This window comes from Crinia signifera, chromosome 3, assembly GCF_055691185.1.
Source record: "Crinia signifera chromosome 3, ASM5569118v1, whole genome shotgun sequence".
Classification (NCBI taxonomy): domain Eukaryota; kingdom Metazoa; phylum Chordata; class Amphibia; order Anura; family Myobatrachidae; genus Crinia; species Crinia signifera.
The window spans coordinates 133131319-133147379 of NC_139219.1; the positions used below are offsets into that span (position 1 = coordinate 133131319).

General features: G+C 47.8%; 2 protein-coding genes across 2 annotated transcripts in view; one reads left to right on the forward strand and one right to left on the reverse strand.

Annotated features, from left to right (window-relative positions):
* LOC146063784 (uncharacterized) overlaps positions 1-16061 on the forward strand; it is a 57069-nt gene that overhangs the window by 6633 nt on the left and 34375 nt on the right. The window lies entirely within an intron of this gene.
* LOC146063785 (uncharacterized) overlaps positions 1-16061 on the reverse strand; it is a 33274-nt gene that overhangs the window by 2985 nt on the left and 14228 nt on the right. The window contains exon 2 of the mRNA XM_083176531.1: positions 1613-1718. The gene's annotated coding sequence lies outside the window, so the exon portion shown is untranslated. The remainder of the gene's footprint in view (positions 1-1612; positions 1719-16061) is intronic.

Below are 16061 nucleotides of genomic sequence, written 5' to 3' on the forward strand. Positions count from 1 at the left end.
GGTTTTTATAGCAATATTTCTACTCTCTGGGACTTTGATTACCTCAACTAAAAAACAAATTTTGATGTCTATATTAATTAAGAAATGACCGGATTCGATATGTAAAAGGCAGCAACAGGCTTTAGATATTGAGACAGGGCTGGCGCCACCACTAGGCAGCCTTAGGCATTTGCCTAGGGCGCCGGCCGCTGGAGGGTGGCAGTTTGGAGCTGGTCCCCCCCACCCCCATCACCCAGCAAGCAGTCCCATCCCCGGGGAGCGTCGTGGCGTGGTGACCTGCATCACCCGGCAAGCTCCCCCCCCTGGAAAGTCACGGCACCGGACCCAGCAAGCCCCCCTCCCCTCCCTGGGGAGCGTTGCGGCGGCTAGCGCCGCATTGCACGGCAAGCGCCGCATTGCACGGCAAGCGCCCCCCCCCCCGGAACGTCACAGCGCCGCTCGCTGCATCGCCCCCTGGGGAGCAGTGTCGCGGCGGCAAGCATCGCACGGGTAAGTGATTGAGCACCAGGGCGCCCCCCTCCCTGCCTGGGGCGCTGTATTGAGATCATACCTCACTGCCATACCTCACTGAGATCATACCTCACTGCCATACCTCACTGAGATCATACCTCATTGCCATACCTCATTGAGATCATACCTCACTATATCCTTATATACAGTATTTCAATTTCTCCATTAGAAACCATTAAGGAAGGGTCTAATAGTACTGCTCATGTAATGCTCATTTTAGCAAGGTTAGCTCTTTGTAGCCACGAGCGCAGCGAGCCCGCGAGGGGCGGCAGTACGCGTCCTACGACCTTTTCATACCCCCACTATCCCCGTCGGCGTGGAGTTGAATTTATAAAGTGTGGCGAGCGCAGCGAGCCACCGAGCCTGAAGCGTGGCGAGCACAGCGAGCCCTGGGAGGGGACGCGTATACCTGTGAAGTTCTGTGCGTGCGCTCGCCACGCTTCGGTCTCGGTGGCTCGCTGCGCTCGCCACACTTTATAAAATCAACTCCACGCCGACGTGGATAGTGGGGGTATGAAAAGGTTGCAGGACGCGTACCGCCGCCCCTCAATTTTTAAATTGTATGACATTGTGGAGCATCGCATGCGATATGGTCTGCGATGCGATGGGAGCCGTGATAGTACACAAGTACCCAAATTAAACATAAATATACATATCGAGGTCTGTTTTGGGAAACCAGAATTAGAGAACAGGATAATGCCGTTATACTGGTAAATAATACTTGCAGGACAATATAATAACATTATCTTCCACGTAAAATCATTAAAACATTAACATTAAACCAGACGAGGGAAAAAATGGGGGGGGGGGGGGGGGGCAGTAGTAGTAAACAGCTACTTGCACTCTGTTAGGACATTGAGAAATAAGATACGGTATGAGGGGTGTGAACAGTCTCGGGTCTGCCTGCCTGAGAATAATTGTTCTGATACCGCCCTAAGGAATTTTTTTAATTGAACTGAATGTATGTAAAAAATATATTATTGCAGTCTTCATGCAGTCTTCAGTCACTAGCTATATTAAACCTAGAAATTCTGACAACTAATTGAACTTTAAATTATATCTATATATCTATATCTCTATATATATATCTACAGTCTATTACCTTGTGACGTGCTGTGATTTAATGTCATTAAACCTCATTCCCCAGAAAGTCAGTGGATTTTATTATTTTGCTCCATGATCTGTTTTGACTGGCATGGTCTGTTTACCTCAAAGATAAAAAGAGAAAACATTTAACAATCTTACAGTGCCCTCTAGTGGCCAATACTGTGTGTGAATATAAGTTTTGGAAATGTCAATACTTTCACATTAAGGCAGTGTTTCCCAAACATTTTGGAATCACGGTGCCCTAGCGTATAAGAATTTTTTACACTGCACTCCTAGGCCAAATGTGTTTTATGCAGACATTTTTTATTACGTAGTAAATTAACTAAATTGTGTTTATATGTCATTCTTAGCCATTTAAATATGTCCAAATCTCATAGCAAGCTGCTCACCATCGAATAGTTTTTACACTGGGCACAGCTCATCGCAGGGCTAGAGAAGCCAGTGACTTAGGGCCTTATTCTAGTTCTCTTAGAGGCAAATTCCTTTTTAGCTGGACAAAACCATGTGCACTGCAGGGGGGCAGATGTAACATGTGCAGAGAGATTTAGCTTTAGATTAGTTATTTTGTTTCTGTGCAGGGAAAATACTGCTTTATTTTTACACTTCAATATAGATCTCACTTTGAAGAAAAACCCCACCGAAATCTAATTCTCTCTGCACATGTTACATCTGCCCCACCTGCAGTGCACATGGTTTTGTCCAGCTAAAAAGGAATTTGCCTCTAATGTTGTGTACACACGGTCTGATTTCCTTTCCGATGTTGACGATATAGTCAACATCGGATCGGCATCGGATCAACATCGGATGGAGATCGCAAGGGTTTTAACCCTTGCGATCCCCATCCGATCCCGATGCGCGTTCACGTATCGGAAGCCAGAAAGTCTTGGCTGCCTTGTCTATATAGTGCAGATCTGCACTATATAGTCAAGATAGGATGCAAATCGGATGTGCCTTAAGATCCTATCCATGATCCTATCTGATCAGATCATGGATAGGATCTTAAGGCACATCTACCATGTGTACACACCATGAGAGTGAAGTAGAATAGGGCCCTTATTCACTGCTGCGCTGAAAACAGGCATATCCTGCCTGTTGCTGACGTCAGTTACCCTCCTCTAAAATGCTTAAGAATGGATAGCATTTTTCTAGATGGATTTTTTTTTTGTTGGCACGCTTGTATTTTTCTTAGCACTCCCACTAAATGGCCGGTTAGCACCCCCAGATGCCTGCTTCCTGTCAATCACTCTGCGAATGGCCAGCGATCAAAAAAGTAGCAGGAGTTTATCGCTACCGGGTGTTGCACACGCGCATTCAGTGGCGTAACTACATTAAGAGTTATCACCCTCCTTACCCAGTTGCCGCCGGACACGCAGATCTGTTGGGTCCCCGGCTCTCCCGGCTCCTAATAAAAAGTGACACTCGGAAAATGGCGGCCCCCATAATGCAGACAGTTTTTGAGGATGCTAGAGGGAGGCGGCGGCCTCCTCTAGCAACCTTAAAAACTGTCTGCTGTATGGGGGCAGCCATTTTCTGAGTGTCACTTATTAGCAGCTGTAGCCGGGAGAGCCGGGGACCCGACAGATCTGCGTGTCGGGGTTAGAGGCAGTGGCAACGGGGTAAGGAGGGTGATAACTTTTCTGGTAACTATAGTCCCGCAAACACACACACCCCCTGCTCCCCCCCCCCTTCTTAGCGCCTCCCCGCCACCGCTGGGGCTCGCGGACTATAGTTACGCCACTGCGTGCATTGCAAACCATATTAATGTGCAGTCTATCTATTATTGGCCACCATGCAAATTCACAGCCGTGTGATCAAGTCTAAATGACCCCAATAGAACAAATAATTTGCTATTTTTCATTGATTTCAAAAATAATGTTAACATTTTCAAGGTTGAACAATATTTTTATAAACACATGAACATAAAGGAGAGGTGATTGGGATAGTTTGTGGAGTAGTTCCCCAGGAACTCAGTTTGTTGAGCCAGCAGGTATTGTGTTAAAGTGATGAAAGTCACATTCAGGTCTCTTGTGGTTGCATTATTCTATGGAGATATTCAGTTACTTTTTCGCACATGTGTTTTTACTTTTTGGGGGGACCGAAGCAGCATGGATGACAACCGACCCAAAGTAGGTCGAAAAACAACCGCAAATTTTACCAAAAGTGTGTAAAAAATGTGGATCGGAGGTGAATTCACTGATCCATGTGGTTTTTGCCCATGCCTGAGTTTTCGAAAAAATTCCAAGATCTGAGTTGGGGTTTTCCTGACAGACTCAGATCCCAGAACGAGGCAAAACATCATCATCCCGCTGTCGGAATCTCGTCATATTCACTCCAGCATAGGAGAGGGTGCAAGATGGAACTCTGTCTGCCTGTGGGTAGTGGCACTGAGTGGGTCTGCTGTCGTAGTCCAGGGTGACTTGTCTGCTCTGCTCTTTCAGTCCAGGGGGTGCCCAGTCTGTCATATAACTGGGTGCTGCCTGTTTGCCCTATAATCGGGTGCTGCCTGTCTGCCCTTTCAGTCATATGCAGCCATATAGAAGTCCAGTAGTGCTGCCCTGTGCTGCTGTATATTAGTCCAGTAGTGCTGCCCTGTGTTGCTGTATATTAGTCCAGTAGGGCTGTCCTGTGTTGCTGTATATTAGTCCAGTAGTTCTGCGCTGTGCTGCTGTATATAAGTCCAGTGGTGCTGACCTGTGCAGCCATATATAAGTCCAGTAGTGCTGCCCTGTGCTGCTGTATATAAGTCTAGTAGTGCCAGGGGCGGATTGGGTGATGAAACCAGCCCGGGAGAGCGGGGGGCGCCAGGGGGGTTAGCGGCTGAAGTATGCACAGGTGGGGGAGTGGCAGCGTTATGCCTGGGGGGGAGCGGGTGCTGGCAATTAACGTAACAGGCCCCGATGGTGCTGCAGTGAGAGGCAGAAAATACGACACAAAATACAGTGACGGTCGACACTTCGCGGAACACCGCAACAATCCATACAGGCATCAGCCACCTGGCCAGCACAGCCAGAGGAGGAGAGGACTACAGGATGTTTGTGGCGAGATTGACCGATCTAACACCAAGCCTCCCCAGCGTGACCATATGCCACGACCACCAAAACCTAAAGGCTTGATGAGAAAGGAACGGCTGGAGACAAGAGAAAGACCAGACGTACGGGGTCAGAGTGAGGCAGTGTAACAGTGCCATAAAAATGCCATTAGACTGCAGGGTCCTCCAGAACACACCAAGCCACCGTCTCAACCTAATCTCCTTGCAGAAACCCCAAGGGAAGTGGAGAAGGCCAAAGCCCAGCCAAAAGAAGTGAGGCCAGGAACTGAACACAAGTACACCCCAAGAATGGTAGATACAGGTGACCGGACAGCAACCCTACTGCAGACAGATACCAGTACTGCCGAACGGAAGAGATGCCTCGAAGTTGTGGCCCACATGACCATGGCAAAGGAAATGGAGCCATTGGAACCCGAAAGCCCAAAGGCAACTATGCCACCGCCCAAAGCAAAGGCCACCACGGAAATCACAAACCTAGCTGAAAAGGCCGAAACCCGTCCCACGGAAGAGAAAACTGGTACAGACCAGGAGTATACGACCATTACAGGAGAAGAATTCCTGTGCATGATACAACAGGTCATCAACAAGTCCAGAAAGAGTGGAAAAGGGGCACCACGTGCTCATTGCAGACCGCATGCTGTGATCTAAGGTGCAGTCGAAGGACCGCTTCAAAAGTTGGGAGATCTGAGCGATGCACAAAAGGGGTGTTACCAGCCGCTATAGAGTGTAAATAATATTGGACTGCAAATCCTTTGTAAATTGTATGTATGTAAATTTATGTACAGTATTAAGACTTATGTGATATGTGATGCTATCTGTGGCCCAATTGAGAAAGGACATTAAGGCCCTTATATTTACGTTCGGGACTTTATCCAGGACTTTTGCTAACCCTTAAATTGATGCCCGGGGACTGGCATCGTTCGAGCAGGGGGACATGTAACATCCCAGAATTGGGGGTATCTCTTTTCTCTGCCACCCAATTACATTGGTGGCCAGTGTAGCCCTAATTACACAGAATCACAGGAGGTTGCTAGGCAACCGCTCTGCAGCAGCAGCATGGGACTGGGCAGAAGGAGAGCACCAAGACCCAGCACTTAACTTTAAGGTGCTGGGAGATGGACAGGAAGAGGTGCCCTCTGATTGGCGGCTGAAGGGCGCGAAGAGGAAGAAGAGGTGGAGCTGTCCGAAGAAGGAGACCAGCATAAGGTGTAAGCAGAGGGCGTGAGTGGCGCCATAGGAGGTACTCGGTGCCTACCTCTGGGAGCAGCAGCGTTCCTGGCCGGAGGAAGTGTGAGTGACGGCTCAGCCCGGCGCAGAGGGAGAGACTCCGGCTGCGGCACCTCACAGTGAGCCAGCGCTGAGGGACAGGAGGAGAGAAGACCGGCCAGCAACAGCATGTGGAGACTGCAGCACAGGACAGGCGAGTAGACACCGGCCACAACAGCAGAGAGCGGAACCTGGCTGCCGCCCCTTCGCCCGGCGGTGCAGGAGCCGCCGGGAGAGCAGACTGCGGACAGGACCCGGCACAGCAGCAGCAAGGTACCGCCAGGTTGGGACGGTGCTTAGAGGGAGATAGTGGGCAGCCAGAGGGAGAAGCGTGACCAGAGGCCAGACGGAGCCTGACCGGCAGCGGCCACCCCAACACTACAGGAGCTTGAGGGAGAAATGTATTTACCCCCCTGAGACCCGAGTGACAGCTGGGTTGGAGAGAGGTGCTGAGCAGCGGAGCTACAGGGAGGAGTGACGCCGCCTCAGCAGTACTTTCAGAAAGTGTTGCACCGTCACCTGCTTCACCAGACTCTCAGTGTGAGCCACACAATACCCCACGTGCGGGGTAGAGAGGGAGACCCACAGAGGACAGGACTGACCTGGGTGAGACCTGCTGTCAGGAGTTGGGCCAGCAGCCACAAGAACTCAGTTGACCCTACAGAGACCTTGCATTAGTGCCACTACAGCACCACCTTCTGGTGTAAACGAGAAAGTGCTATTGCCTTGTCAGCTGTTAAAGGATATCACAGCATGCCTTTGTCTTACTCTGGACATTGCCCAACCACGTTTTACCCTTTCCTGCTTGAGGAGGATCGTTATTCTAAGTTACACAAGCACTGCGCAGTGGAAGAATAGGGGCCCCCAACGAACACTAAACCCTTGTTCACAGGTCTGTCTTAGAGACAGTAGGTTATCATAGACAGCTGGGTACCCAGTAGCATTATTTACAGTAAAGTATTATTGTGTGACGTGAACTTGCATTGTGAAGCTGATAGTTTAATCATCCAGTATAATTTAATGTGATTGCTAATTACCTTACATTGCTGCAAAGTGATAACCTTGATTGATTGTATAGAATTGTTTAGGCCAAACATTGATTATAGTCGGTTATATATCGAGACGGTACATATATATATATGCAGACGTGCCTTCTTGTGTTATTGTGACCTTATCATATTACGGTGCACCCCTTTCAGTGTAAGCTATGCAAAAGGTAGCCCTGCCTGCTACCCGATTTCCAGTATCCTATTTAATTATAAATAAATTCCGTTGTACCGTCCCCTTGGTGTGGTTCTTGTCCTGTTCCTAAGAAGACGAGTTGAAGAAGGAAAGCCGGCGATCCTCCCAGAGTGCAAGGTAAAGGGGTTACTGGCCTGTTTGTTCCTGTTTACCACACTGACCTATGCAGCCATATTATTATAAGTCCAGTAGTGCTGCTGTATATCAGTCCAGTAGTGCTGAGACTGAGTAGCTGTATATAAGTCCAGTATTGCAAACCTATGCAGTCACATATAAGTCCAGTAGTGCTGCCCTGTGCTGCTGTATATAAGTCTACTATTGCTGCCCTGTCCTGCTGTATATAAGTCCAGTAACACTGTATATAAGTCCAGTAACAATGCGACTGTGCAGCCGTATATAAGTCCAGTGGTGCTGACCCGTGCAGCCATATAGAAGTCCAGTAGTGCTGCCCTGTGCTGCTGTATATAAGTCCAGTAGCACTGTGACCAGGGCTATTTTTGTGCAGGCTCTAGCAGGAACTGTGGCCCTTATTCTAGTTCACTCTTTCTGACAAAATATTTCTTAGATGGACAAAACCATGTGCACTGCAGGTGAGGCAGGTGTAAAACCCCACCCAAATCTAATTATCTCTGCACAAGTAACACCTGCCTCACCTGCAGTGCACATGGCTTTGTCCATCTAAGAAATATTTTGTTAGAAAGAGTGAACTAGAATAAGGGCCACAGTTCCTGCTGGAGCCTGCACAAAAATAGCCCTGACTGTGCACTATTCAAAATATTTTACTTTTTTATCATGTGCTGCTGTATATAAGTCCAGTAGTGCTGCCTGGTCCTGCTGTATATAAGTCCAGTGTGCTGCCCTGTGTGTCCATATGTAAGTCCAGTAGTGCTGCCCTGTGCAGCTGTATAATAGTCCAGCTGTGCTGCCCTGTGCGTCCATATATAAGTCAAGTAGTGCTGCCATGTGTAAGTCCAGTAGTGCTGCCCTGTGCTGCTGTATATAAGTCCAGTGTGCTGCCCTGTGTGTCCATATGTAAGTCCAGTAGTGCTGCCCTGTGCAGCTGTATAATAGTCCAGCTGTGCTGCCCTGTGCGTCCATATATAAGTCAAGTAGTGCTGCCATGTGTAAGTCCAGTAGTGCTGCCCTGTGCTGCTGTATATAAGTCCAGTGTGCTGCCCTGTGTGTCCATATGTAAGTCCAGTAGTGCTGCCCTGTGCAGCTGTATAATAGTCCAGCTGTGCTGCCCTGTGCGTCCATATATAAGTCAAGTAGTGCTGCCATGTGTAAGTCCAGTAGTGCTGCCCTGTGCTGCTGTATATAAGTCCAGCAGCGCTGCGACTGTGCAGCGCTACTGGACTTATATACAGCAGCACAATATAAAAAAGTTAAATATTTTGAATAATGTTATTTATTGGTGTTAAGTTAATTTGTGAGGCGTGGCCACGGCGAGGTGGGAGTGAAGGAGTGAGGGAAGAGAGCTCCCTGGACTAACATCCTGATATATGCAGTGAGCCGCTGAAAAGGTGGTAAAACCCCCGTCCTTTGAGCTCCAGAGTGTGGTACCTGCTGCCCAGTGTGCTGGGGTCGTGGGGTCTGACATCTGTGGTCGAGGCAGTTGCTCCTGTCCGCCCATCGCAGGGCTGCCGGGTCTGGAGGAGAGAGACGAAGCGGGACGAGACCAGCGAGTGGCCGAGCATACGAGGCACGGGAGTGTGACACGCCAAGCACGTGGCAGGGAAGTGTGACGCGGCAAGCCCACGGCGTCTCACCAGCGGTGAGCAGGACGCGAGCCGGGAGGAGGAGAGGGAGAGCCCGGCGGGGGCATTATCAACAGCCCGGTCCCTTTCCAGATGGGGACACACACTGCCGGCGCAGATTGAGGAAGAAGAGGAGGCACGCGAGGGGAGAGAGTCGGTGAGAGGGGCTTCTCTCTAACTCAGGCAGCCAGTCTGAAGGGGAACAAGATCAGCGGGCATAATATTGGTGTGAGCAGAGGCTGAAAAAGAAATAAGGAAGCCAAGGCACCAGCTGTACCCCCCCCCCCCCCCCTCCGTTGGCCTACCCAAACAAGGGGTCATACTTTGGAGGTGAAGAGCCTGATGGGGCAAACAGCCAGGGGGCTGCCCTGTGAAGCCTGCACTATTAAAAGGGCAATATTCCGGGAAGGACTGCAGACCACATATGGAGACTGAAAAGACACAGCATCACACGGAAAAGGTAAAGTGATATTATTATCTGGCATATTACCTTAAAATAACGTCAGAAGGGAAGGCATTGAACTGACTGTGTGTGATATAAACTGTCTGCGTGTAAAATCCCTAAATAGCCCCTCTAACGAGACTGTATATCAGTGCACCCCAGGGAGAAAGCGATACTAGGTGTGCATTCAAAATTCTTAAAGCCCTGCTACGCGACTGTATATTGCCCTAGGGTGAACGCAGTAGTTGGTGGGTTTGCACCTCAATACCCCTTGAATAAAACTATAAAAGTACCATTAAACAGACGTCTAAGAGTGTCAGTGGTTCTGTACTCCGGCCCTCCTCCCTCCTTTTTCCCTTCTCCCCTATCATATAAGAAAAGCGCACGGACATGGGGAAAACTGGGAATGCAGCCCCCGCTGCTGCAGCAGCACGGCTAGAAAGATATGCCCAGCTGCAAACAAACAGCAGTACGCAATCCCCAGCGCCGACACCCCAGAATACCCCCACAAAGGGAACAAATCCCCAGCCCCCCCCCCTGAAATTACACTGCAACAAGTGCTGGAAGCCATTAATGGCAGTGAGCAGCGCCTAACAGAAAAAATTGGGGACATTCAGTCAGACATAAGCTCAATGAAACAAGACATAAAAGAGGTCAAAGAGCAAATTAAAGAGGCTGAGACACGGGTCTCCAACCTGGAGGACAGTAACAACATACTGCTGGCAAAAGTAAACCTTGTCTGACCAGGTACGGGACTTTAAATACAAAATGTCTGACATGAAGGGGAGACTAAGAAGAAATAACGTTAGACTCGTAGGGCTCCCTGAGCGTGAGGAGGGCGCAGAGGTAATATTGTTTATGGAAAACTGGATAAAAGAGAAACTTGGCAGCGAATCATTCTCAAAAGCATTCATGATTGAAAGAGCCCACAGGGTCCCTTCCAGACCATTGCCCCCCAGAGCCCCGCCACGAACAGTAATCATTAAATTTCTAAATTTTTAAGGATAGGGATACAGTACTCCGTTTAGCAAGGCAAAAAGGTCCGCTAGAACATAATGGAGCAAGAATCTCAATATTCCCGGACTTTGCCATAGAAATACAGAAGGACAGAGCCAAATTTATTGAGGTTAAGAAAAGACTCCGGGAAAAAGGGGTTAAGTACTCAATGGTTTTTCCGGCAAAATTGAGAATTATGGCCGAGGGTGAAACCTTCTTTTTTCAAACCGCCAATGAGGCAGCAGCATGGATCGACAAATGGGTGCCGGGGGTCCACCAATTGGTGACCAGCAAGGCATAACAATAGTAAAATGTATTAGAAATGGTCCAGGGGGCTCACCGCTTTATGGTGAGCCAAAAAGAGTAATAGTCTCAAGGAAGAGGTGAGGGGAGCTTGGTAGGGGATTAAGTATGCCACATGGGGAATGGTATACAGGGTGGGGGGAGGGTGGGAGGGAGTGGGAAAGGGAATATGTATGTAATGTTGTTGTATGTACTTGCCCAGGATTGCCCAATAACCCTTTCTGGATTTCCAGGTTGAATAAGCAGAGGCTAGGGTTATATGCTCTTGTGTTGCTCTCCCTTATCTGGTTTTATTTCATACGTGTGTTCAATAGCCCCATCTTGGATTTCAGCTGGTTCTTTGTCTTTTGGGGCCTTTGGAGGCATTTACATGTCAGTCAATTGATTAATAATCCATCTCGATGTATGAGAAGTATATGAGTGTAAGGTCTGTTCTGTTCCGAGTTTCAATATCTGCTAAGAGGAAGGGGACAATAACCATTAGGGTAAAGGTTAAAGAAAAATATATAGAATGGTGGTAATTGTTTCTTGGAATATCAGAGGCATGAACAACAAAATTAAGAGGTCACTGGTCATGAAGCAAGTTAAACAATACAACGTCGACATAACGGGGGAAATTTACTAATATGAAAAACCTAATTTTTCGTATTAGTATTTTCCCTACGACTGCATACGACTGTTTCAGTCGTATGCAAAGTCGTGTTATGGAGGGGGATTTACAAAGCAGTCATATGCGACTGCTTTGTAACCCTCCGTAGGATTCGTAGGAATTTGTATTAGCTGGCCGTATATACGGCCGCTAATACGAATTTTTCTGGCAGTCTGCACGGAGCAGTCAGATCCGTGCAGGCTGAAGTGTGTAAAAAAAATAGAAAAAATAAATAAATATTTAAAAAAAAAACGGCGTGGGGTCCCCCCCACAGCTGTAACCAACACCAGGCTAAAAGAACTATTGTTTGTTTTAAACTGTGGAACTATGAGTCCCAGCAAGCCTCCCCCGCAAGCTGGGACTTGGAGAACCACAAGTCCCAGCCTGCGGGGCATTAAAGGGCCCGCTGGGTCTTGTAGTTCCACAGTAAACAAAAATAGTTAAATAAATACACACTGACACCTGAAAAATAAAAGTTTAATACATACATTACACACACACTGATACTTACCTATCTTGATCCCGTAGGTAGGTCCCAGAGTCTTGAACCAGTGCCTTTTCCTGGTTCCGGATCCATGTCGGCATTCTTCACCATGTCGATCTTCATGTCCGGGGTCCGAAGAAATCCATGGTGGACCTGTGGACGGAAATCCTACTCACCCAGGTCCTCCATGGAAGTTCTTCTGACTTGATCCGACGTAGTCCAGGGCTTCTTCCTTCTTCTTCCATCTTCTTGCTTCTTCTTCAAGCTGCCGGTGACTCCGGCAGCTCCCCGACTGTCAGAGCCGCAGAGATCCTTCCTCCTCGGCGTCTGTACTCAGAATGAATTCTGGCCAATCAGGAGCCGCCTAGCGGCCAATCAGGAGCCAGGAAAGTTGGCTCCTGATTGGCCAGAATTCATTCTGAGTACAGACACAGAGGAGGAAGGAAATTCGATGCAAGGTGGCTAGGTAAATTAAAAGATGAAGATAAAAGAAAGGAGGAATGGTTAGAATACTGGGAAATAAACAGTGACACGGCTCCGGCAGGGGTGGTGTGGGACAGTTTTAAAGCTTTTATGAGGGGCGGGCTAAAAAAAGGCATCAGCGATTTAAAAAGAGCTAGCAGAGCCAAGATTTCTGAGTTAGAAAAGAAATGTGAATCGGGAGAAACATTATATAGCATTGGGAGATGAGGCATCAAAGGGAGAATGGATGGAAGCACAGGAAGAAGTGGGTTAACTCCATAAAGGAGGAGAACTCCAGGTTGATGCTTCATAGCTCCCAGATCAGATACGCGACCGCAGATAGAACGGGTAGATTACTAGCGAATCTAGCCCAAGCATATAGTCCCCTGAATACCATCATAAAAATTACAGATATGACCGGGAGTGTGGTATATGAGAATATGGAAATTGTGAATATATTTAGCGATTATTTTAAGGGGATCTATGAGTCCAGAGTAAAATATAATCAGAGTGAAATAAGGGAGATACTGAGTAATATAGATATACCAGATCTACCACTGGAAGCGATGCTAGAGCTTGAGGAACCACTTAACCTGCAAGAATTAAAAGCGGCAATTAACTCCCTTCCAGGTGGAAAGTCTCCCGGCCTCGACGGCATTCCAGCCGAGATATATAAGCGATCCTCAGAAATCTTGGCTCCCATGCTAATGGAGACATTTAGTGCAAGCTATAATAACGATAGCTTCCCCAATTCGGGACAAAATTTATAAAATGGGTGCAATTGCTCTATGCGACCCCGAGTGCCAGAATGGCCATAAATGGGCTTGTCTCAAAACCATTCGATCTTCATAGAGGTACGAGACAGGGGTGCCCACTTTCGCCAGCCCTGTTCGCACTGGCCATCGAGCCTCTGGCTTGCATTCTGCGAGGACACCCAGATATAGTAGGATTTAAGACAGGTACCATAACAGACGCAGTGGCATTATATGCCGACGACTTTTTGTTGTTTCTATCTAACGGCGGGAGGGCAGCCCCAATAGTGATGGAGGAGATCAGGAGATTCGGGGATTACTCCGGGTTTAGAGTTAACTGAAGCAAATCCAGCATCTTGTCGGTGAGACCGGGGGACTCCAGAACCCCATTAGTGAATACACCACTTAAGTGGGTACAATCCTTTAAATATCTGGGAATATGGATTTCCCGGGATCCCGCCGAATACAAGATGCTGAATTTGGAACCATTAATATCATATCTTAACCAAAAAATTAAAATATGGCAGAAACTACCATTAACAAGCACAGGTAGTATGATAAAGATGATTGTGCTCCCTAAGTTTTTATATGCACTGTAACAGGCTCCACAGTATGTGCCCGACTCCTTTTTTAGAAAAATAAATAGTATGCCAGGGGTGGCCAACCCGCGGCTCTCGAGCCGCATGCGGCTCTTCCCTTACTGAGCTGCGGCTCCTTCAACCACCCCCGGCCTGTTGCAGTGCCGTGTAAGTTCTTCCCGATCACTGTGGGCAGCAGTGATCGGTCAGCCCACGCCTCCCCACAGTGAGCGGCTGCATACCATAGCGAACGGCCACGAAGCACCGCCCCCCTCCCCATATATGACAGACGTCTGGCATCATCCCCCTCCCAGTCCCTGCACAGTGTGAGCGTGCTGCTAGCGGCACCCTCCTTCCCTCCTGGCTTTATATTTTCCTATGCAGCGTTCTGCTGAGCCGACCATATATTATGTAGCTGCACTGTTATGTTGGTGGAGGTAGAGTTTGCATTTATATGTACTGTATAGCGTTAGAGGCAATGGATGGATGTATATGAGAGAGACAGTGTATGGATATATGTATGCATGTATGTATGTATGAAGAAGGCAGTGTATGGATTGATAGATGAGAGTGGTGTATGTACTGTATGTATGAGGGTGGCGTGGTATAAATGTATGTATGTATGTATGTATGTATGTATGAGGGTGGTGGTGTGTAAATGGTATGTATGAGGGTGGCGGTGTATAAATGGTATGTACAATATGTATGTATGTATAAGGGTGGTGGTGTGTAAATGGTATGTATGAGGGTGGCGGTGTATAAATGGTATGTATGTATGTATGAGGGTGGCGGTGTATAAATGGTATGTACTGTATGTATGTATGAGGGTGGCGGTGTATAAATGGTATGTATGTATGTATGAGGGTGGCGTTGTATAAATGGTATGTATGTATGTATGAGGGTGGCGGCGTATAAATGGTATGTACAGTATGTATGTATGTATGAGGGTGGCGGTGTATAAATGGTATGTATGTATTATGAGGGTGGCGGTGTATAAATGTAATCATGTATGAGGATGGCGGTGTGTAAATGTGTGTATGAGGGAGGCGGTGTGTAAATGTACATATGTGCATGATGTTGGCTCTTCGGCATCTCTAAACATATTTTTTGGCTCTTTGTTTCTGACTGGTTGGCCACCCCTGTAGTATGCTTTCCACCTTCATTTGGAACAACGCACGCCCCAAAATTCGACTGCAGATTTTGATGAGAGGGAGGGATGAGGGGGGATTGGTGCTGCCTAACTTTAAATTATAGTATATGGCGAGCCAGCTGACATCACTGGTGGACTGGACAGGGCCTAGCTGCACGAATGAGGGTGTAGTGGGTGCTGTAGCACAGAGTGAGAGCGGGACCACCCCACTGCACAAATTGCTAAAGGGTTGTGTAAATAAGGGGGATACCCCAGTAGTGGCACAAGCAGTTAAAGTGTGGAGGGAAGCTAACAAACTGATGAAATTATCCGAAGTAGATCTAGAACACCCCATAAATGACCCTCAGGGTATAAAAGAGACAAAGCATCTCCAAGTCTCCAAGGTGTGGGAACAGTATGGGGTAACCACGCTGGGTCAGATTTACAATGGTGAGATATTAAAATCATTTAAACAACTACAGGAGGAGTTCTGAGTACAATGCACTTCTTCAGATACCTCCAGCTGAGGAGTGCTTCGGAGACACACTTTTTGGGAACCCCTCCAAGATTAGGGACATCCCCAATTAAGAAATTGCTTAAATCTGGGAAAAAACAAATAGTACTTGTGTAGTTTCACGGCGCCAGCATGGCGCCGTGCGTCTGAGTCCCCTTGCGGGGCTCGCTTCGCTCATCCACGCTACGCTCGCCACGCTATCTAAAATCAACTCCATGCCAACGTGGATAGTGGGGGTATGAAATATCCACGTTGGCATGGAGTTAAGTTACTTTATTTTAGATAGTTTGGCGAGCGTACCCAACCCGGAAGTAGTTGGCGCCGTGAAACTACACAAGAACCAAACAAAATTAACCTCGAAAATATATAATCAACTAATGCAGTCTGATGGGGGTGGATTGGACGAATTGAGGGAGAAATGGGAGAGCGACATAGGGTCAATAGAGAGCGAAGAATTGGCTAGCGAGATGTCATCGGTATCAAAAGCTACAAACTCAATTAGAGTACAGCAAGTCCAGCTGTTTATGTTACACAGGGCATACCTAACAATGACAAGATTGAGGAAGTTTGGTGGAAGGTCCTCGGATAGATGTCCAAAGTGCCAAAGAGCCACGGGCTCATTTTACCATCTGGCCTGGGAGTGCCCAGTAGTACAGGAATTCTGGGAGAAAGTAAAACAATCTCTGGTAGATATGGTGGTTAACAGGGAGAGCCTGACGCCTAAATGCTGTCTTTTGAACATGATGGGGGAAGGAAGTATAGGTAGGGAGGACAAATCCCTTATCATTAATATATGTGCCTTGGCCAAGGTAATGATTGCC